Source organism: Megalobrama amblycephala, linkage group LG6, assembly GCF_018812025.1.
Source record: "Megalobrama amblycephala isolate DHTTF-2021 linkage group LG6, ASM1881202v1, whole genome shotgun sequence".
Lineage (NCBI taxonomy): Eukaryota > Metazoa > Chordata > Actinopteri > Cypriniformes > Xenocyprididae > Megalobrama > Megalobrama amblycephala.
The window spans coordinates 2,511,527-2,534,482 of NC_063049.1; the positions used below are offsets into that span (position 1 = coordinate 2,511,527).

Genomic DNA, 22,956 nt, shown 5'->3' on the forward strand with positions numbered 1-22,956 from the left:
CCGTTGGGCCGATTGGGCCTTACAGGGCCTTACAAGACATTGTTAAAACAGTCGTGTGACTGCAGTGGTTCAACCTTAACCCTGGATGTAAACAATGTATGAGAATGACACAGAAGAGAAGATATTGTTGAATAAAGCCTAGTTCCTGTTTAAAATCCGGGTACTTCAACCAACAGTTGTAGGAACTATGAAAAGGTTTCTCTGGTGTGAAAGCCCCTCATGACTTGAGTGTGATCTGGACATGCTGCTGAAGACTGGCACCTCTGAGGAGCAGCAGAGAACAAGTTGTAAAGCTTCTGAACTACGCCAAAGAAGCTGATGTCAAAGTTCAAAAAGGTTCAACTTTTGCCGCTGTGCTCTGTGACGATTACCCACGCGGCCAATAGAAACGGGGCATCCAAACAAGCGTAGAAAGCAAAATGGACGAAAAGATTGTACTGTGTGTGTCAGATATGATACTGTAGCTGTATGAGCAGTATGATACAAGTTTACACCCCTATAGAGACGTCGGAAGAAAAGCTGTGTCATGGAAACACATATCTATTCAAGTTGGCATGCCAGGTGTGTTTTATGTCAGGTAGCTTGTTTTTGGTACACGGGCCGCAGCAGCGTCTGTTAAGTCATTTTTCCTCCTCTAGCCTCCTCCATTACTTCATTGAAATAACACAGATAAAAAAATACTATAGTACGTTATTATAGTGTTTTCTACAACTATAGGGTATATTATACTAAAGTTTAAAGTAGTAAAACCTAAAGTATACTACAGCAGTTTATCAGTTCACTATAGTTAATATTACAGTATGCTGTAGCATTCATTAACAAAGTGTTGTAAATAATATAATATATACAGTATACTACAATTTACTATAGTATGGTTCAAAAACACTAATGTATTTACTATAAATTACTATAGTATATATATTTTCATCTGGGAAGCTCTGTTGTAAATGCAATATTATAAATACACTGAAAAACATTCAACAGTTTGTAATGTGATGAACTGCAAAATATATGGTCCATACAGTTATTTTTTTTTAATACATTTTTATTAAAACACATCATATAGTAGGAATGACTGTCTCATAAACATACAGATTTACAGATTTAAAGTAGGCATGTCAGGTGTGTTTTAAGTCAGGTAGCATGTTGTAACAGTTTGGGTTTTGATAAGTGTTCCCCATGGATAGCTCTGTACCTGTTAGAAGTACAGTTTTCAAATGTGTTATTAAAAAAAGTAACACATTTCCTCCACTTATTTAGAGGATGAGTGTAAAAGGCACTGGAAAAATCTCAGGGACAGATATATAAAGGAGAGAAAGGCCATGAGGGAGAAGAAGAGTGGTGCAGGGGCAGAACAGAAAAACACATGGAGGTATTTCTCCATTATGAGTTTCTTGGAGCCTCATGTCAGAGAGAGGGCCACTTCCTCCAATATGTCCCTGTCTCTAGAAGAGAGATCCTCTATCCCCCACGCCCTCCAGGTTACCTCATCACCACTGATTAACTGAAACCTTTACCCTTACCCTGACTGATGTATCTCCCAGCTCCCCGTCTACTCCTGCAGTTCTGGCCACTGAATCTTCTGATACTCAGTCTGTCTGACCCTCCTAGTCTAACCGGGGAGCCCCCATCTACCTCAGCACCCCATGTATTGCATGTACCTGCAGTACCCAGCGCTCCACAGCCTACGCCAGCACCAAAAAGATCAATGAAGACCTAAAAAAGGCAGTGGCAGAAGGATGAGTTTGATAATCAGTTGATGAATGTGCTCAACCAGTCTGCAGATGAGGAGGAGCTTTTTCTTTTAAGTCTGGCCCCACGTCTCTGAAACCTGTCACGTGAAAAAAAAAAGTGAAGTTGAAATGGAATTTTTGTGTTTTACATAGGGCTAAATTTTCCTGAGAAATAACTTCTTGATCTCATTTGTTCCTTGGTGTCAGCTTTAATGTTCGAATCAGTGACGTAGCCACGGGGGGGCCTGAGGGGGCCCCAGATTTCTGATCGATTTGTTATTCTCACATTGATTTGTTACACTGATGCATATGCTGCGCGGTAAAATGCAACATTTGTTTTTAGACTTATTGGTTTGATTATTTCAAGCGTTTCGCGTAGCCTCTGCTGTTATTATCTTTGTGCGTGAGAGTTCATGATTATGCGGTGAGTGGCAATGTGAAGCGTAAACCGAGGCTTCCCATTTCCAGGACGTGCATCTCAACGCAGTGAAATCCGAAATTGAATGAAAGGTGAGGCTGTGCGGACTCAAACTTTGTTATGTAAATCAAACATGCTTTTTCTCTAGAATTGTCTTCACTCCTGGATTTAATGTTGCTAGAAGCTATTAACCATCAAACTTACATAACTGACTGTTAAAACAACACCTATAAATTATAAAGAAATTAAGTATCTTTTTGTATAATAACTCCATGAAGACTTAAGATGCAAAAGCCTCTAAGTGCCGTCTGAAATTTTCTGACTGTCACACACACACACATTTATTGTGACACGATATTTCAGTATTAATATAATGAAGAGACTCTATAACATCTCACTGTCACTGATTCATCATGAGCTCAATGCATTATGGGTAGAGTCTCTCTACAGTCTGTTCTGATTCATCAACACAGTTTCACTGATCCATTGTAAACCCTAAACCCAGGATAGAGCGGTTGAGTGAATGTGGTCTGGACTGTGTGGATGAGGATCATTGTGTTTCTGTAGACGCTGTAGAAGGACAGAGTTCCTGCACTGTGATCCACATACACTCCTACTCTATAGTGATCCACATACACTCCTATTATACTGCTGATGGGCTTTACAGGGAGATCAGTCTGTATATTATTGTGTCTGAATGAGTAACTGGAGCGAGAGCAGCTCAAACTCCAGGATTGATCATTAGATCCAAACCAACACACATCACCTCCCTTCCTGCTGATGCTCTTATATGACACTGATATATCCACAGTATCTCCACTCCACTCAATCTCCCAGTAACAGCGTCGATCACACACACTTTCTCTACACAACACCTGAGGAACATCAAATCTGTCTGGATGATCAGGATACGACTGGAGATCTGGGAAAGTGCCAGTAATCACTGTGTTATTCTCAGACAGTCGGAGGCGTTTATTCACTGCGTTCAGATCCAGAGTGAGCCGATGGGAATCTGATGGAGATAAAACACATCACAATCAGGAATCATCAATCTGTCTATCTTTTAATCTACAAACCCGATTCCAAAAAAGTTGGGACACTGTTCAAATTGTGAATAAAAACAGAATGCAATGATGTGGAAGTTTCAAATTTCAATATTTTATTCAGAATACAACATAGATGACATCAAAATGTTTAAACTGAGAAAATGTATAATTTTAATCTCAAAAAAGTTGGGACAAGGCCATGTTTACCACTGTGTGGCATCCCCTCTTCTTTTTATAACAGTCTGCAAAGGTCTGGGGACTGAGAAAGTGAAGTGAAGTGAAGTGACATGTGGCCAAGTATGGTGACCCATACTCGGAATTTGTGCTCTGCATTTAACCCATCCAAGTGCACACACCCGGAGCAGTGGGCAGCCATTGCTGCGGCGCCCAGGGAGCAGTTGGGGGTACGGTGCCTTGCTCAAGGGTCTCACCTCAGTCGTGGTATTGAGGGTGGGGAGAGCGCTGGATATTCACTCCCCTCACCAACAATCCCTGCCGGACCTGAGACTCAAACCCATGACCTTTGGGTTACAAGTCCGACTCTTTATCCATTAGGCCACGACAGTCGTCATATCTTGGATATACATTTCAGCATTGATGGTGCCTTTCCAGATGTGTAAGTTGCCCATGTCACATGCACTCATGCAACCTCATATCATCAGAGATGCAGGCTTCTGACCTGAGCGCTGATAACAACTTGGGTTGTCCTTGTCCTCTTTAGTCCGGATGACATGGTGTCCCAGTATTCCAAAAAGAACTTCAAATTTTGATTCGTCTGACCACAGAACAGTTTTCCACTTTGCCACAGTCCATTTTAAATGAGCCTTGGCCCTTTTTATACCCAATAATGTTGCCAATTGACCTAATACCCGGGGTGAGTTTCAGGCACAATAAACCTCACAAGAACTGAAAATGGGCTACTTTCCCATAGACTAGAGTGCTACCATAGACGTCTCTCGAGCTGTCGTGATCTTTTTTAGCACTCTGTGGTGTGACTGACACATCGCTGAAGCGCTTCTGTTCAAACAGAAGCAGAGCTCACGTGAACCGATCATCTCTTCCACTTTACAACACGAAATAAACATGAATGGATGAATGATGAATGAATACCTAAGGTATGTTGAAAGATCCAGTACAACTTACTGAAATCAGTATCATGTCATATGTAACGTTAATCGATCAATCATTGTTTCAACCGCGGAAAAGCGACAATAAAATAGCTTGTAAAAATGTCACAGTTACCGTAATATTTACCTCAAAAAAGCCATTCAATGTCAAAAAAGCCAGTTAGTCCGCTACAAAAATGAACTTGGAGAGGAGCATTTTGATATGTGACTATAGGCCATTGCATATTCATGTACTTAACATGTGCTTCAGTATTGAATGAATAAAACCGTTTTATGACGGCCACCATTTAAATGTGTAGGTCCATATTAAAAATGAGTAGAAACAAAATGATGTCATTAAAAATATATTGTAACCTTACTATAAAACTTACTTTTGTGCAATTTATAGGTAAGTAGCTTACAAATCAATTAATTTTAGCCTTTAATATTATAATCATGGGCGAGGCTAGCCCCTTTTTAGGGGTGCTTCAGCACCCCTAAAAAGGAGCTCAGCACCCCTAAAACTTGGAGTAAGAAATGTTATTCTAAAATTTTTGTTCGTCTTTTACAAGGTTAAATAATGTCCAAAACATACTCCGTAGTTTGTGGTTTAAAATGTGTGTGTTAAGGATGAAAATGAAAACATCCCCCTTAGCAAATGGTGTCATCCTCTTCTCTTCTTCTACTTCTCCTCTGTACCTGCACCGCTCAGCACGACCGTCATCCAACGTGAAACACGCAGAGTGAGAACCCGTTATGTAGTGTTGTGAATCAACTAAACTGCTCCAAAGCTGTGTCTCACACTTCTTTCCTTTTACCTAGAGTTGTTCCAATTCTGAAACCATATCGGTGAGTACTGGAGTCAGTATCCTGAATCACCATGGTACACCTATAATAAGTGTTTATTTTCAGACTATTTTAGTCCAGCGGGTCGCCGCCGCTGTGGAGCACAGGACCTGGGTGACTCGTCCATAGTCATAAACGGAGAGAAGGAGCGCTGGTTACAAAATATGGACTTTAAGCAACAGCTGCTGATGGAACGGCACCGGCAACCGGAAGTAAACAGTTAACTGCCGTAGCTAAAGAACACAAAAATTACTAAGCAACAGTAAAGAGGAGGTGTAGGGGATAATTTAATCATTTGACAAAATACAAAAAATGAAAGTGATTTTAAAAATCAAGAGAATGGTTGCTTTGGGTATTTACTGATATACAGAGACAATTACAATGCCACATACCATAAAACATAATATTAACTTTCTTTATCTGTCACGTAGTAATGACTATGGCAAATCAGCTGTTCTCGCGTAGTAGACAGTTGCAGTAGAACGTCGCAAAGTAGCAGTTAAAGTTGCACATGCGCAATAGAATGCCGTTGCCATTCCACCAGAGGCTGTTGCTTAATTAAAGTCCCCAATGTTCTTCCGCAAGACGCATGCAGTTCTGTTTATTAACTGCTATAGCGTGAAACAAAAACAGCAGCGCGACAAATAAACTGCGTACCTGTGTAGTGCGTACGTGTGTCTCTGTTGTTAAAGTTTATTGTTAATTTGATACTCATTTTAACAATCGGGAGTCATGTAAAGCTAGTGATGTCTATTGAGAAGGAGTTGCTTGAAAAAACTGAACACCAAAGGGTTATTGACAGGTTTGCCACCCTCAAAGTGCGGCGACATAGATTAACTCTCCCAAAGTAGAGCCAAATGGGGATTCAGGGTGATTCAGGGGAAGTATTTCAAAGATTTCCCTCTCTTTCTTTTTTTATAGCTTTACTTTCTAAGTATTTTCAAGACCTCTGTAAATAATCTGGATATTTTGGACTTTTTGGTTTTACCTTCTTTTTTTTTTCTTTTTTCTTTTTTTGCTCTTGATGTGAAGCTTGTTTTATTATTATTTATTGATGACTTATATTGGTTTATGAAAGTTCAGACAGGTGTGCAACCAGATATGTTAGAGATGGCCATTTGTAAATAATTTAAAGAAGATGAATTACATTTTGTTGTCCAAGTACCTGTTACTTTGTTCAATGACAATAAAGTTGAATCTAATCTAACCAATCTGCTAACCAATCTTGATACAAAAGGAGGCACATGGAGTTAACGGTCAGGAAAACCAGCTGAGTGAAGAAGGTTTTGTGTTTGTTACAGGGGGCTGTCTGTGTGAACTCTCACAATTAAGCTGGTGTTCTGAAAAGAATCTGGATTTTGGAGTTAGTTGAATCAATGTTAAAATTAGGGCTGTCAAACGATTAATTGTGATTAATCGCATACAAAATAAAAGTTTGAGTTTGCATAATATATGTGTGAGTACTGTGTGTAATTAATATGTATATATAAATACACACAAATTAATGTATATATTTAAGAGAAATATATTTTTTATGTACAAAATATTTTGATTTATATATAAATATAATATAAATGATATGAAAATATAAATAAATACATATACTAAATATTTCTCAAATATATACATGAATGTGTTTGTATTTATATATACATAATAATTACACATAGTACACGCACATATATTCTGCAAAGTTGAACTTTTATTTTGTATGCGATTAATCGCGATTAATCGTTGGACAGCCCTAGTTAAAATGATAAAGTTATTTTTCAATGGACATATTTTTTGTTTTTGTGTGAAAAGAGGGTGGGTGGTGGCAGAGGGGCTCATTGGGTGCTCAGCACCCCTAAAACTCTGACCCTAGAATTGCCCTGGATTATAATGATGTACCAGCTGTGGTTCCCTGTATGGTTTACAGCATTAGTTGAGAGAGATTTTTTCTTTGAGGAAATTTGCCATGTACTGTACCTGATAGGCCTAAATTAATCAATATTGAACTGAAGGTGATCAAATCAAAATCAAATCGCAAGCTTAGACACCTGACTACCTTAAACAAAGCATGCAAATGAAGTGTGCAGGTATAGGAACCCAGCCCCAGACTCTAGAGTGTTGGAAGTCCTAATCCAGTCATCATAACTATTCAATAAATGGGTCAGGGCCATTAAAGACAAAAGGTGAGAGTCACAGTAATCTAAATAATAAAGATACACCTATATATATATATATATATATATATATATATATATATATATATATATATATATACACACAAAATATATACAAAAATAATCTAATAAAGAGAAGAGGAACTGGCAGAAAACTATTTCTGGAAACTTTGCTAAACAGAATCTGATGTCGTCATCTTTACCTTTGTTACAGTAGACTGGAGACAGACACAGATGTAATGGGTAACGGTTGTTTTATTAGACCACAGTTGAGCAGGGTGAAACACACAGGTAAGTGAACTGGTTGTAGATTGGCTTGAGCAGGTAATACGAGGTATATTTACTGTCCTTTTCTTTGCAGGTAGATACACGCTGGAGCTTGGAGATCGCTGAAGAACTTGGGAGCTGACAGGAACACACTCACGTAGCAGACGAGGCACACGAAGGGAAGAGACACGCTGGAGACAGGTGAGTATGCGAAGAGGAGTCCTTGAGGTAAGCATAACATTGAGGGTATGCGAACGAGACCGGACGTGGAGTGCTGTGTGCGTGAGTGCTTTATAGTGCTGTTGATGAGTTGAGTGATGAGGTGCAGGTGGCGGTGATCAGTACTCTGGAGAAGGTGCGCGCTGTGATTGGGTGACGTTGGAACCTGACGTGTCTGTGACAGTACCCCCCCCTCCACGGCCCGCTCCAGAGGGCCGAGGACCCGATGCCGTGGTGGTCGTCCTCTTCCCCGCGGTGCCGGTTTCTCAGGGTGACTGTCGTGGAAGGTCTGGAGTAAGCTGGGGTCTAAGATGTCGTTCTTTGGGACCCAGGAGCGTTCTTCGGGGCCGTATCCTTCCCAATCCACCAGGTATTCAAGCGGACCACCACGACGCCGGGAGTCCAAGATTTCCCGAACCTCGTACGCAGCTCTGTCCTCCAGGATGAGTGGAAGGGGGGGTTCGGCAGGAGCCACGTCAGGTCCTGTGGGAAGAACAGAGGGGTGGTGAGCTTTGAGGAGTGACACATGGAAAGTGGGGTGTATACGATACCCTGGTGGAAGACGGAGTTGATAGGTGACTGGGTTGACCTGCTTGACGATGGGGAATGGGCCAATGAACCTGGGACTCAGCTTTCTGCAGGGCAGACGCAGTCTGATGTCACGGGTGGATAGCCAAACCATCTGACCAGGCTGGAAGACTGGGGTGTCGGAACGTCGGAGGTCGGCTACCATCCTGCGTCTACGCAGGGCTCGTTGCAGTTGATGGTGTGCTGAGTCCCAGACCCTCTCGCTCTCTCGGAACCAGTAATCCACTGCTGGAACGTTGGAGGGTTCCCCATCCCAGGGGAACAGTGGGGGTTGGTAACCGAGTACGCACTGGAACGGTGTAAGCCCTGTAGTTGACTGTCGGAGAGAGTTTTGGGCTTACTCGGCCCAACCCAGGAACTGGTTCCAAGAGTCCTGGTGGTCATGACAGAAGGTACGGAGGAAGCGGCCAATCTCCTGTACCTTCCTCTCCGTCTGCCCGTTCGACTGGGGGTGGTATCCAGAAGTCAGTCTGACGGCCACACCTAGGAGGGAGTAGAAGGACTTCCATACTCTGGATATGAACTGAGGCCCTCGGTCGGAGACAATATCCTCTGGTATTCCGAAGTATCTGAAGACTTGGTTGAAGAGTATTTCGGCGGTCTCCATAGCAGTGGGTAATCCAGGAAGTGGAATTAAACGGCATGACTTTGAGAAGCGGTCTACAACAACTAGGATGGTGGTATATCCGTCTGAGACAGGGAGATCAGAAATGAAGTCCACTCCTAGGTGTGACCATGGGCGATCTGGAACGGGCAGCGGAAGGAGTTTCCCAGCTGGCAGATGACGAGGAGACTTGGAGATGGCACACTCCCTACAGCCCTGCACGTACCTTCTGACATCTGCAGCCATCCCTGGCCACCAGAAGCGTTCTTTTAGCAACGAGAGGGTCTCATTGGCCCCCGGGTGACCAGTGCCAAGTGACGTGTGAGCCGAGTGAATGGTGGGAGTGCGTCGTGTCCGTGGGAGGTAAAGCAAGCCAGGTGGACAGCCCGGCGGAGGGTTCGTGGAGGCATTGGAGGAGGGAATGGTCTCTTCTGACCAGGTGATGGGACTCACGATGAGGGAGCTAGGGATGATGGGTTCTGGTTCCTCGGTCTTTTCCTCCGGAGCATGTAGGCGGGAGAGAGTGTCCGCTTTCACATTTTTTGTACCAGGACGGAAGGAGATCGTGTAGTTAAAGCGGGAGAAGAACATGGCCCAGCGAGCTTGTCTAGGGTTCAGTCTCTTTGCAGAACGAAGGTATTCAAGGTTTTTATGGTCCGTTAGTACCAGGAACGGATGTTTGGCTCCCTCCAGCCAATGCCTCCACTCTTCCAAGTCAAGCTTGACCGCCAGAAGTTCCCTGTCACCGATGGAGTAGTTGACTTCCGCCGGGCTGAGCTTGCGGGAGAAGAAGGCGCATGGATGGAGTCTACTTGGCGTCCCCTGCTGCTGCGACAACACCGCTCCCACTCCAGTTGTTGATGCGTCCACTTCAACGATGAATTGTTTTTCTGGGTCAGGATGTACGAGTAAGGGAGCGGTGGTGAAGGCTTCTTTGAGCTGGTTAAAGGCATTGGTGGCTGCCGGGGTCCAGGACAGAGACTTGGGCTTATTGCGGAGTAGGCTGGTGAGTGGATGGGCGATGGAACTGTAACCTTTGATGAAACGTCTGTAGAAGTTGGAGAATCCAAGGAAACGCTGGAGTTCTTTTATGGTGGTGGGTTCTGGCCAGTTGGTAATGGATTCCACCTTCCTCTCGTCCATCTGGATGCCACTGTGGTCGATGTTGTATCCCAGGAATGAGACGGAAGGTTGATGGAAAGTACATTTCTCTGCCTTGAGGAACAGGTGGTACTGGCGAAGACGGGTGAGGACCTCCGCAACGTGTTGGCGATGTTCGGCCTGGCTCCGGGAGTATATGAGTATGTCATCGATGTAGACTAGGACAAAGCAGTGGAGAAACTCCCGGAGCACCTCATGAATGAAGTCCTGGAATACGGAGGGGGCGTTGACCAGTAGGGGGAAGTAGACGGCCTGATGTAACCTTGGGCGAGGGCTTCCTTGATGTAATCCTCCATGGCCTTCTCCTCCGGGATGGAAAGAGGGTAGATCTTACCCTTTGGCACTGGTTCACCCAGAAGCAGGTCGATGGCACAATCCCATGGCCGGTGTGGAGGCAGCTTGGAAGCCCGTTGTGGGCAGAATACATCGCTGAAGGGGGCGTAACACTTGGGGATTTCGACGGAGCGTTGTTCAACTGGACTTTCGATGGACGTGGCGCAGAGAGAGAGGTCAGGTGATGGAGATGGTGGAACAGGCAGTTCCGTCAGACAGTGAGTGAAGCAAGTGTCGCCCCACTTCAGGATTTCGCCCATCTTCCAGGAGATGGTGGGATTATGCTGCTCCAACCAGGGGCGCCCCAGAATCACGTCAGCGGTGGAGTCCTCCAGAACCAGCAAATGAGCTTCCTCTTGGTGAAGTAAGCCGACTTGAAGGGTCACTGGTCCAGCCACAGTGCGGACACGCTTACGGCTCAGGGGTCGGCCGGTTATGGAGCAGATCTTGTAGATGGTCGGAGACGGAGTGGTCTTGATACGTAGTTGGCGACAGATGGCACCTGAGACGAAGTTGCTGGCGGACCCCGAGTCGATGAGCGCGACCACTGTAAGGGAGACATTGGCGGCAGTAAGATTGACGACAGTAGTGAGTGGTTTCATTTTACGAGTAGCAGGAATAATGGCACTCACCAGGGGTCGCGGCGGTCGCGTGGGGCATGCGGCAATCACATGCCCCGGTTCACCACAGTAGAGACAGAGACGAAGGGTGAGCCGGCGACGGCGTTCTTCAGAGGACAGACGAGAGTTTTCTAATTCCATGGGTTCTTGTGCTGGTTCTGGAGTGCTGACGGGTTCGGATCGGCAGAGTAGCATGTTGGAGAGGGACTGGTCCTGGTGCTCTTGGAGGCAAGCCTGCATGCGAGTGGCGCAGCGGATGGAGAGCTGGATGAACTTTTCTAGGCCGATGGTGTCCTCGCATGCAGCGAGTTGCAGCCGCACCCGAGGTTCTAATCCTTGACGATAGGTCATTATCAGGGCTTGTTCATTCCATCCGCTGAGTGCTGCAAGCGTTCTGAATTGCAAAGCATAATCATAAATGGACATTGATCCTTGTCTTAAATTATAAAGTTTCTCACCAGCTGAAGAGTTTCCCGAACACTTCCCGGAAGTGGGAAATAAACGCCGAGTAGGATTGGGTTACAGCGCCCCGCTGGGACCAGATGGAATCGGCCCACTTCAATGCTTTGCCGCTGAGCTGAGAGATGATGAACGCTATCTTGGAAGTGTCATTCGGGTACAGGTGCGGCTGCATCTCCAGGACCAGTGTGCATTGCCGCAGGAACCCGCTGCAATCCTCCGCCGATCCTGAGTAGGGCGCCGGTTTGGCCATGGGACTGGCGTATGGCGGCAGTGAAGGAGGACTGTTGACATCGGCTGTGGCGTTCACTGGTGCTGGTGCAGGTGAAGGGAAAGTGACTGGAGATGATGGCGGTGGATGGATGGTCAGGGTGCGCCAAAGCGCATCCACCAAATCCTGAAAGGGGTCGGGCTGGCTCATACTGGGTCTGCGGTGTTGGTCCGGTCTTCTGTTACAGTAGACTGGAGACAGACACAGATGTAATGGGTAACGGATGTTTTATTAGACCACAGTTGAGCAGGGTGAAACACACAGGTAAGTGAACTGGTTGTAGATTGGCTTGAGCAGGTAATACGAGGTATATTTACTGTCCTTTTCTTTGCAGGTAGATACACGCTGGAGCTTGGAGATCGCTGGAGAACTTGGGAGCTGACAGGAACACACTCACGTAGCAGACGAGGCACACGAAGGGAAGAGACACGCTGGAGACAGGTGAGTATGCGAAGAGGAGTCCTTGAGGTAAGCATAACATTGAGGGTATGCGAACGAGACCGGACGTGGAGTGCTGTGTGCGTGAGTGCTTTATAGTGCTGTTGATGAGTTGAGTGATGAGGTGCAGGTGGCGGTGATCAGTACTCTGGAGAAGGTGCGCGCTGTGATTGGGTGATGTTGGAACCTGACGTGTCTGTGACAACCTTATGCTAAACACAATGTACTTCACCTTAGTATTTCATGTGATGTTATGTCAGGATGTAGGATCAGCAGATCATAAACAGATTCTTAAATTTGTAATCCCACACTAGGTCCTAAAAGAACTGCTTTCATTTGGTTTTACTATCATAAGTGATGCAGAAACAGTGCTATTGAGATTCAAATGTGCTAATAAATTTGTATAAAATACATATACACTAATTCTTTAATCTAGAGGGTGTGTGTCGTTCCGGTTCCTAGAAGAACATTTTAAGACTATCTCTAACTTCATCTCAGGATGGGTTAATGATATTAACATGTTTTAAAGCCAAAAATAAACACATCCATCCATCATAAATATAATCCATACGGCTCCAGAGGGTTAATAAAGGCCTTCTGAAGTGAAGTTGTGGGTTTTTGTAAGAAAAATATCCATATTTAAAACTTCATAATGTAAAATAACTAGCTTCCGTCAGACGACCGTACACATACTGCACAACTCGACTTGCACCACAAGAGTAACCCGTGACGTGAAGTCTGACGCAGGATGTAGCAGTATCGTAAGATTAGACTAGTGACTATTAGACTATTAGATTAGTGTGAGCAAAATATTTGACAAATTGCATCCTGTGATTTGATACGGGACGCATCATTTAACCTTTAATGCTGTATTTTACAGGATGATGATGGTGGCATTGTGGCAACCCTACGATAGCAGCGATCATTACTGAGGACACTCAGGGTTTGTGAGATATTGTAAAACATTAATCCATTTCTTTGTGATTTGCTGCTATCACAGACTGCGTGTGTGTGTGTGTGTACTTACATTTGTGTAGTCCAGCTGTAATCCTGATCTCTCCTCCATGATCCACACTAGAAAACACACACAGTGTCACATTCACACACAGACACAAGCAAACTTTTTAGATTTCTGAGGTCATTTCTGAATTTTCTATTAATTCATCAAAATAACAAGAATGAAGAGAGTAATTTCCACTAATTATTAAATTCACTTTTATGTTGTTTTAGATCATAATCATGTGTCTGCAGTGTGTAAATAACAACCATCCTGTTGTGGTAAAAATCCATCCACTCAGTTCATTATTTTCTGTGACAATAATACAGTCCTTCCAGATCCGTTAAACCTGTTCCAAGATGGCGTCTGCTGGTGTGTTGGCTGCTCGTCTTTCTCTGTGTGCTCAATGTGTTTTATTGTTTTTATTGTTAGTCTTTTGTTCTCTTCCTCAACAGAGCCAGTCTCTCTGGACTTATGATCGGCAAACGCTACTTCATATTCAAACAGTTGTATCTAGTCTCTGTGGCACGGATAAATGGCATATTCCTCCCTGAATGCAGAAGGAAGCACGGATGTAGAGCAGGTGTGTCTGCTAAAACAAGGAGATCTCGGATCGCTTCGGCCTCGAGGACGGGTGATTTGCGATTCCCATGTCTTCGTGCAGTTTATCCGGAGGAGTTGTGTGCTCGCCCTAGGCTCTCTCTCCCAAGATTGTTCTATCACAAGAGTGGCCCGAATCTGGACAATTTGCGCTACCTCAGGAAGGACGACGATCCCGGAGGTACATGTGTGACAATCAGGAATGCTTCGGTAAGGATGGCGTTAGTCAATGACAGATCCCTTACAAATAAGACATTCATCTTAAATGACTTTTATACATCAAATGATTTGGATCTAATGTTTATTGTGGAAACAGGGATGAACGCAGTGGATCTCATGCCTATTATGGAAGTAACTCCAACCACATGTGATTTTTTTAGTTCACCTAGGAACTCTGGTCGGGGTGGTGGCCTTGCTATCATTTTTAACAAATGTTTTAAAGGGAGACTATTAAAATCCATGAACTATCAGACTTTTGAATCCCAAGTAATGATGTTGGACTTTAAAAAACCATTACTTTGTGTAAATGTGTATTGTCCACCTAAATATCACAAAGATTTTATTGAGGATTTTTCTAATTTCCTCTCTCATATTATCTCTATGTCTGATTCGATTTTAATTGTCGGAGATTTTAATATTCATGTTTGTTGCCCTGGAAAACCTTTAGTAGAAGAGTTTCTTGGATTGTTGGACTCATTTAATTTGACTCAGTCTGTGATGGGTAGTACTCATGAACGGGGTCATTCTCTTGATCTTGTTTTATCATTAGGAGTTTCTGTATGTGATCTTGATGTTATGGTGAACAGTTTTTCAGATCACTATCCAGTAGTATTTAATGTAAAGCTTCCGAGTATATCTCGATCCTCTTCTCCGTCTGCTAAACTTTATCGCACTATTTCTCCCTCAATGATAACGGTATTCTTAAATGCTTATATTGCTGCTCCATCATTCCCTTGGATTGAGTCTGCACCACCTTCTACTGATCCAGTAGAATTAGCTACAACATTTAACTTGGTCTGTTCTAACATTTTAGATCTTGCTGTACCATATAAAAGAAGGAAAAAAGAGTTAATATGCAACCATGGCTGAATGAACAGACTAGAGCTCTAAGGCAGGAATGCAGAAGAGCAGAAAGAAAATGGAACAAAGATAAATAGCATTTTTCACTTCAAAATTTGAGGAATAGTTTGATTAAATATCAAAAAGCCATAAAGCACTTTAAAGAAAGCTATTTTGCAAATATCATTGCTAATAGCTCTGAGTCACCACGAGAGATATTCACTGTGGTCAACAGACTTCTTTGTCCTAGAATGAAAGTAACTTTGACTCCCTCATTAGCAACATGCAATTTATTTGCTAATTTTTTTGTTGAGAAGATTAATGGGATTAGAACCAGTATTGGTACTCCTGCAGCTAAATTGAGTGTAATGGAGACAACAGGATTCTGTTTTAGTCAGTTTGAAACTGTGTCACTCTTGGAAATTCATGATATTATTCGTCATTTGAAGCGTTCATTCTGTCCCAGTGACACTGTCCCTGTACATATTTAAGGATGGCGTTGATATTATCAGTCTGAGTATTATATCAATTATTAATAGTAGTCTTTCTAATGGGGTTGTACCACCCTGTTTAAAGCAAGCTATTATTGAGCCCCTCTTGAAGAAAGACAATCTGGATGTCTACGACCTAAAAAACTATCGTCCCATATCAAAACTTCCTATTTTATCAAAGATTTTAGAGAAAGTAGTTTTTAGACAATTAACTACTTATTTAACTAAGCATAATATTTAGATAAATTCCAATCAGGCTTTAGACGTAGACATAGTACTGAGTCAGCACTCTTAAGGGTAGTGAATGATCTGTTGCTCATAAGTGATACAGGGAACCATGCTGCTTTAATACTTTTGGATCTCCCTGTAGCGTTTGATACCATTGATCATTTGATTCTCTTGAACCGGTTTAAGCAGTTTGTCGGGATACAAGGTACGGTTCACTCATGGTTTGCTTCTAGTGAAGGTTGGTAATTTTTCATCACATCCAGAACATCTTACTAGTGGGGTTCCCCAGGGGTCCATTTTGGGCCCTATTTTGTTTTTAATATATATGCTCCCACTGGGATGAATTTTTAAAAACTATGGTATCTCGTATCACTTATGTGCGGATGACACGCAGATCTACTTGCCTATAAAACCTAATAGTACTAATTCTTGTGCTACACTCCGTTGCTGTTTGGATGAAGTTAAAGATTGGATGGCAGATAATCTGGTTCAGTTAAATGAATGTAAAACGGAAATTATGATTTTTGGCCGTTCAGCGTTGAGCAAGGCGGAAATTGACATACTAGGTCCATGGGCTTGTCATTTGCAGGACAGAGTGAAAAACCTAGGAGTCATCTTCGATTCATCTCTAGAATTTGACAGTCAAATAAAAACTGTAGTTCGGAATTGTTTCTTCTATCTGAGGGCAATAGCTAAGTTAAAATCAATCCTGTCAAAAGTCATCCATGTTTTTATTTTCTCCAGGATAGATTACTGTAATGCAATTTATTCTGGAACCTGTCAGACTTATGTTGCATGTCTCCAACTTGTACAAAATGTGGCGGCTAGAATGCTTATGAAGGCTAAGAAGACATTTTTAAGATGTGCTCGTATCAAATTGATATAAACGGTATTGCCACATTCCATATCGAATATAAAAAAAATATCAATATATCATACAAAGTCAATATTCTGCCCAGTCATAGTAGTATCCTTTCAATGTTTAAGGGTATTCAACGCAGGTCAACACACTGAATCAATGCCTCTTATCTCTATGAAGTGAAGCTTCATCTTAAGCGTCACCCCGGTGACACACTGCTCATCGGTTGAGCTTTGTATAAAGTGGCACACATTATTGCATACACTATTTTACATTTGAACTTCTTAGGAAAACCTTCCACCTAATTCACAACATGTGTTCTTTACCTCGTTCTAATGTTGTTGATCTCAGGAGTATTCTAAATGAGCGACCGTGTGCCCAAGGTAATTTACATAAAACACACCCAAACCATGTCGTCACTGTCAGCAAATATGATGCTCTTTAAAGATGCATTCACACAGCAAGTTCCTCGATCCAAGAGTGCAAAACAAGTTCAAATGTAATAGACACCTTTTATATGGACATTACAGACCTTTGATTAACCAGCTGTTCATATGTGTATCTGCAACTTTATGCAGAGTTACAGTACCTCACAGCTTCAGCTATAATTCACCTTTTCTTTACCTCTTCTGATATATATATATTAAAAGGGGCTCTATGTAGGAATGACACCCAGTGGTCGAAATAGGTACTGCAGTCCAAATTCAAAATATTATTTGCCCCACCCCCTCGTTCAAAGACACGGGTGGCCAGCTTGAGGACACGCAACAAAAGGGAGCGCAATTGACAATGAAAGCTAAGGAGACTTACACACTGTAAGCTGATGAGTTGATTTATCTGTGTTTTAATATGCTGCCGTTCATAGAGATATTTAGATGGATGCAGAGTCTTTTTAGGTCAGGTAGAATTTGCAATTCTCTGACCCAGTTTGTTTGCTGGTTTCCATGGCTGAATTGCGCGGTGTTTTCTGCCAACTGGCAACCTGTGATGTCGAAATACTATTGGATAAACTGGCAGCACACGGTTTCACACAGACCAAAACAAAGACAGACATTCCGACACAGAACACACATTTCAAAGTAGAATATCTGGCTGTAGCATTGTTTTTCTGAGAAACTAGTTGGTGAACTTAGCATGTTTCCTAAATATCTGCAAACATATTGGGGTATTTTTATGCTTTATTAAAGTAAAAATCTTACATATAGCCCCTTTAACATTATGGGGCTCACATTTTTTTGTGAATTTAGAATGAATTGTAGAGTGAAAGTTATTGATGAATCATGATTTGTTTGTGAAAACGTTTGTACACATATTTCACACACAAATTTGTGCATACGCATGCTTAGTGAATGAGACCCTAAGGTCTATGAAAAAAAAAAATCACACCTTAGAATGTTAGTCATCCAATCAGATTCAAGCATTGAATGTCTCTGCAGTATAACTAAAGCTAAGCTTGTTACAAAACTCATCCAGCTTGACATACTTGAGTTTGTCCAGTCTGTAGTTTGGATGGTTGAGCTTATCGGAGAGCTGCTTGATTCCTGAATCTCCTGGGTGATTGTAGCTCAGATCCAGCTCTCTCAGGTGTGAGGGGTTTGAACTCAGTGCTGAAGACAGATAACCACAGCCTTCTTCAGTCACCATACAGCCAGACAGCCTACAAACACACACAGCAACAGCAAACATGACATTAGTTTGACAATCAGATCAGTCATTATCACACACTGACCTGTGCAGTTTGCATTTGCAGGTATTTTCTGTAGATCCAGTTAGAAAATTAACAAAAGTGTCTGTGGAAATTTACTAGAGTAAAAGTTTTCATTTACTTTTATTAATGTAGTGAAGTCAACAGACACATTTGTACTTATTTGCATTATAGAAAATGTTTTTCAAACATTTACATTTATATCTGCCATTCAGTAGGTATTATTTATTTTTAACCATTTAAAAAACCTCCAATAATTTTCATTGACTCCTTTTTTCTAATTACATTGTTTTGAATTGAAAATATAGTTTACATGATTCATTTCATTTTTAATTGAACATAATTAAACTAAAAACATTAACATAGTTCTTTTAAGAGGGAATGTGTGCATATTATAAATTAAATATTATTTACAAATAGTTCAAATTTATGGAGCCAAGCACAGGACATGCAGATAAAAATGCAAATCATTTGCACACTTTACTAAGTTGTTCCCTCAATTTCTTAAATTGTGCGCTTGATTTAGCAAATTAAGGGAACTAATTACAATTTCACATAATTGCCATTTGTGTGGTGGTAATTTTGGACCTTGGCTAAGATGTTAAGTGGTACACCGCACACAGCCACTAGATGTCGCTACCAGATTGTGTGTCAGAAGCAATCCATGCAATAAATAAATGTATTTGAAACAGCATTTTGCAGTATGTTTAGTAATCACACTTCATTGAGAGCACATGTCAAAAATAAATTATTGGTAATTTATTGTGATAGCATTGTGTTAATTTTATGGAAAACCATTTACCTCAGTATCTGCAGTTGACAGTTTGGACTCTTCAGTCCATCAGAAAGAAGCTTCACTCCAGAATCCCTCAGGTCATTGTTACTCAGGTCCAGCTCTCTCAGGACAGAGTTTGAGGACTGTAGAGCTGAAGACAAACTCTCACAGGACTTAACGGTGAGATTACAGAACTGTAGCCTGTGTAGAGAACAAAACAAACAGCAATATGAATGCGTATTATTATAATCTGAAGCACAGGTGACTTTCAAATTCTTGAATGTAGTAATTTAGTTGGGGCAAAGCCAAAACCATCAGATGTATTCGGTGATTATTGAATTTAAGAAAGAATTTAAGACTATAAAAAAAATACATGGCTTCCTTTAGATTATATAAGTGTAAAATGTTTCAATAATTCAACTCTTCATAAAGCATCAAACGAGGGCAGTTTACCAAATATTTTATGTAGTTTATTTGAATATTTCGTTGATTGTCACCACTGTTGAGGTTTGTATGACGAGTGTTCAAATCTAAATGTGTAATGTTTAAAAAAATGTACAAACGATATGAAAGACAAGCTGTAGTCACCTTGTCTCATTTTTAATGTATCACACATATTTTTTTATCACAACAACTGATTCACATTTAATACCAGTACCACTATTTCTGTTTGCTTTATCATCAAACTACAAAACAGCAAATGCTAAATTCATGAATGTGATCATGTTTTGAAAGTGGAGTGATTGTTGTCAGTGTTTCTTACTGAGCTGATCTTGATTCTTTAACCACAGGCAGCAGCTTCTGGAGAACTTCATCTGCTGTATTTTGTGCTCCAATAAACTGTTTTAGATCAAAATCAATCTTCTGTTCTGATGTCAGCAACACATAAACCAGAGCTGACCACTGTGAAGAGGAGAGTTTAGTTTCTCCTATTTTTCCAGATTTCAGATAATGCTGGATCTCCTGCATCAGTGAATCATCACCCAGTTCATTCAGACAGTGGAACAGATTGATGGATCTCTCTGGAGAGCGATTCTCCCTGATCTTCTATTTGATATACTCAAGTGTTTCCTCTTTGTTGTAGGAGCAGCTTCCTGCCTGTGTCAGTAGTTCTCGTAAGAGAGTCTGATTGGACACCAATGAGAGACCCAGAAGGAAATGCAGGAAAAGGTCCAGATGTCCATTCTTACTCTGTAAAGCCTCGTCCACAGCTGTCTGATACAGCTCAGATAATGAAACATGTTTTGATGAATTATTTTGGAACATGTACATAATCTTAGACAACAGACTTTCTTTGCTTTGGTCAAACACATTTCTGTTCTCGTTTATAAAGTAAATGTGTGTATATAGAGCTGCTAGATGTTCCTGGAGGCTCAGATGAACAAAGCAGAAGACTTTCCCCTGATACAAGCCCAAATCCTCTCTGAAGATCTGAGTGCACAATCCTGAGTACACTGATGCTTCTGTCACATCAATGCCACACTCTCTCAGGTCTTCCTCATAGAAGATCAGGTTTCCTTTCACAAGCTGCTGGAAAGCCAGTTTCCCCAGTTTGAGAATCATGTCTTCATCTTTCACTTTCTTCTCATAGTCCTTCTCATGTTTAATGTTGGTCTGAATGATCAGGAAGTGTGTGTACATTTGAGTGAGAGTCTTGGGAATCTCTCTTTTCTTTGCTTCACACAACATCTTCTCTAGAACAGTGGCTGAGATCCAGCAAAACACTGGGATGTGGCACATGATGTGGAGGCTCCTTGATGACTTCAGGTGTGTGATGATCCTGTTGGCCAGACTCTGATCACTGATTCTCTTCCTGAAGTATTCCTCCTTCTGTGGCTCATTGAAGCCTCGTACCTCTGTCACTTGATGGACACACTCAGAGGGGACGAGATCAGCTGCTGCTGGTCTGGAGGTGATCCAGATGAGAGCAGAGGGAAGCAGATTCCCCACAATGAGGTTCATCAGCAGCACGTCCACTGAGGATGATTCAGATATATTACACAGTTTCACTTTGCTCTTAAAGTTCAGAGACAGACGACACTCATCCAGACCATCAAAGATGAACAACACTTTATATTCATCACTGGATATTTCCATTTCTTTAGTTTCAGGGAAAAAGACATGAAGAAGACCTGAAAGACTGAGTGTTTTGTCCTTCGTGAAGTTGAGCTCTCTGAAAGGAAGTGGAAATATGAGCTGGACGTCCTGATTCTCTTTCCCTTCAGCCCAGTCCAGGATGAACTTCTGCACAGAGACTGTTTTTCCAATGCCAGCGACTCCCTTTGTCAGCACAGTTCTGATGGGTTTGTCTTGTCCAGGTAAAGGTCTAAAGATGTCATTGCATTTGATTGGTGTGTCCTCTGTTGCTGCTCTCCTGGATTGTGTCTCAATCTGTCTCACCTCATGCTCATTATTGATCTCTCCACTCTCACTCTCTGTGATGTAGAGCTCAGTGTAGATCTCATTCAGGTGTGTTGGGTTTCCCTGCGCTGCTGTTCCTTCATTCAGACACTGAAACTTCCTCCTCAGGTTTGATCTAAATGTGTTGAGGCTGTAGGCTTTATGGCTGTAAAATAAAAACGCCACATTATTACAAGGGTTAATAAGCACAATGCCTAGTTCTGTATCACATATTCAAATTCAAATATCTGTAATAGAAATGTTTTACCTGAGACCAGGCTGTGTATCTCCACTCTTTAAAAGTATTGGCTGATCTATAGACGCATCACTCTTCATAGACTCTGGTTCTGATCTCTTCTGATGAACTGAGCTAAAACAGAGAGAGATTAATGTGAATACTTCAAATTACTGTATTCAACAACTCAATTCTTTATTTATCATTAAAGAAATAACTGTAATGTGTGTTTTACATTATAAAGTAAAGATAAAAATACCCACAAAGAAAGCAGAAGAAGAGTGTCCTATCTCTTGTAGAAAATACAGATAATATATAATGCCATACTATAATCATGTATTTATAGAAATGTTATACCTGAGGCCAGTCCGTGTATCTCCACTCTTAAAATATATTGGCTGACCCATAGACGCATCACTGTTCATAGACACACAGCTGGGCTCTGGTTCTGATCTCTTCTGATGAACTGAGCTAAAACACAACATCATTTATGATTACAATCACCTTTAGATAATGTATATATATATATATATATATATATATATATATATATAATTATGAAAAGCACTCAAAGAGGCTTATCGTTTTCAATAAATGTTAAACTTTTAAAAAAATGAAACAAAAAAATTCTGTAGACACTCATTTCCTCTGTAACATGAAAGGATATTTAATGAGTTACTCAAAGTACCTGTATTGTCGAAAATATTCTTCATTTCTAGATGTCTGTGTGTCGTCCATGATGGATCTGAACAGTTTGATCTCCACCTCTGACTCTAGACGGAAGTGACAAACAATCACAGAAACTAAAGTAATCAAACAGCTTTTATAACTCATCTGAATGATCTTGAGCTGGAGAAATAGATCACCATCACTCAAATACATGAAGTTAGTCACATGTAAACACAAATGCTCTTTAGACTTTTACACAATCACAGTCAGCATTAAACACACAAGAAACATTATTCATTTTCTTTAGGTTGAAGAATATCATACATACCGATTCACAGAAATCCTACAGCTTTTCCATCAAGTAGATACACATAAATTCCTGACTAAACTTTTATAATCGACTCTATTACAGTTTTAAAGATATTCTGTCTGATAAATGATCAATTCTGTCTGTTTAAAATGGTGAAACATCAGCTCTGAAGATTACTTTCACTTTCATTTATGACATGAGGTGTGTGTCATGGGTTGCCAGATCCTGTAAAAATGTCGAGCACAAAAGCAACTCAAATATTCATCTGTTCATAATCTTTACATAATAGGCTAAAATGATCGGCTTTGCACATGCGTTTATTAGAAAGCTTTCATTAGGGTTTAATGTCTCCTA

General features: G+C 41.4%; 1 pseudogene; it reads right to left on the reverse strand.

The window, feature by feature from the left end:
- Positions 1 to 1,038: 1,038 nt before the first annotated feature.
- Positions 1,039 to 22,808, reverse strand: LOC125269674 (annotated as a pseudogene).
- Between the last annotated feature and the right edge of the window lie 148 nt (positions 22,809 to 22,956).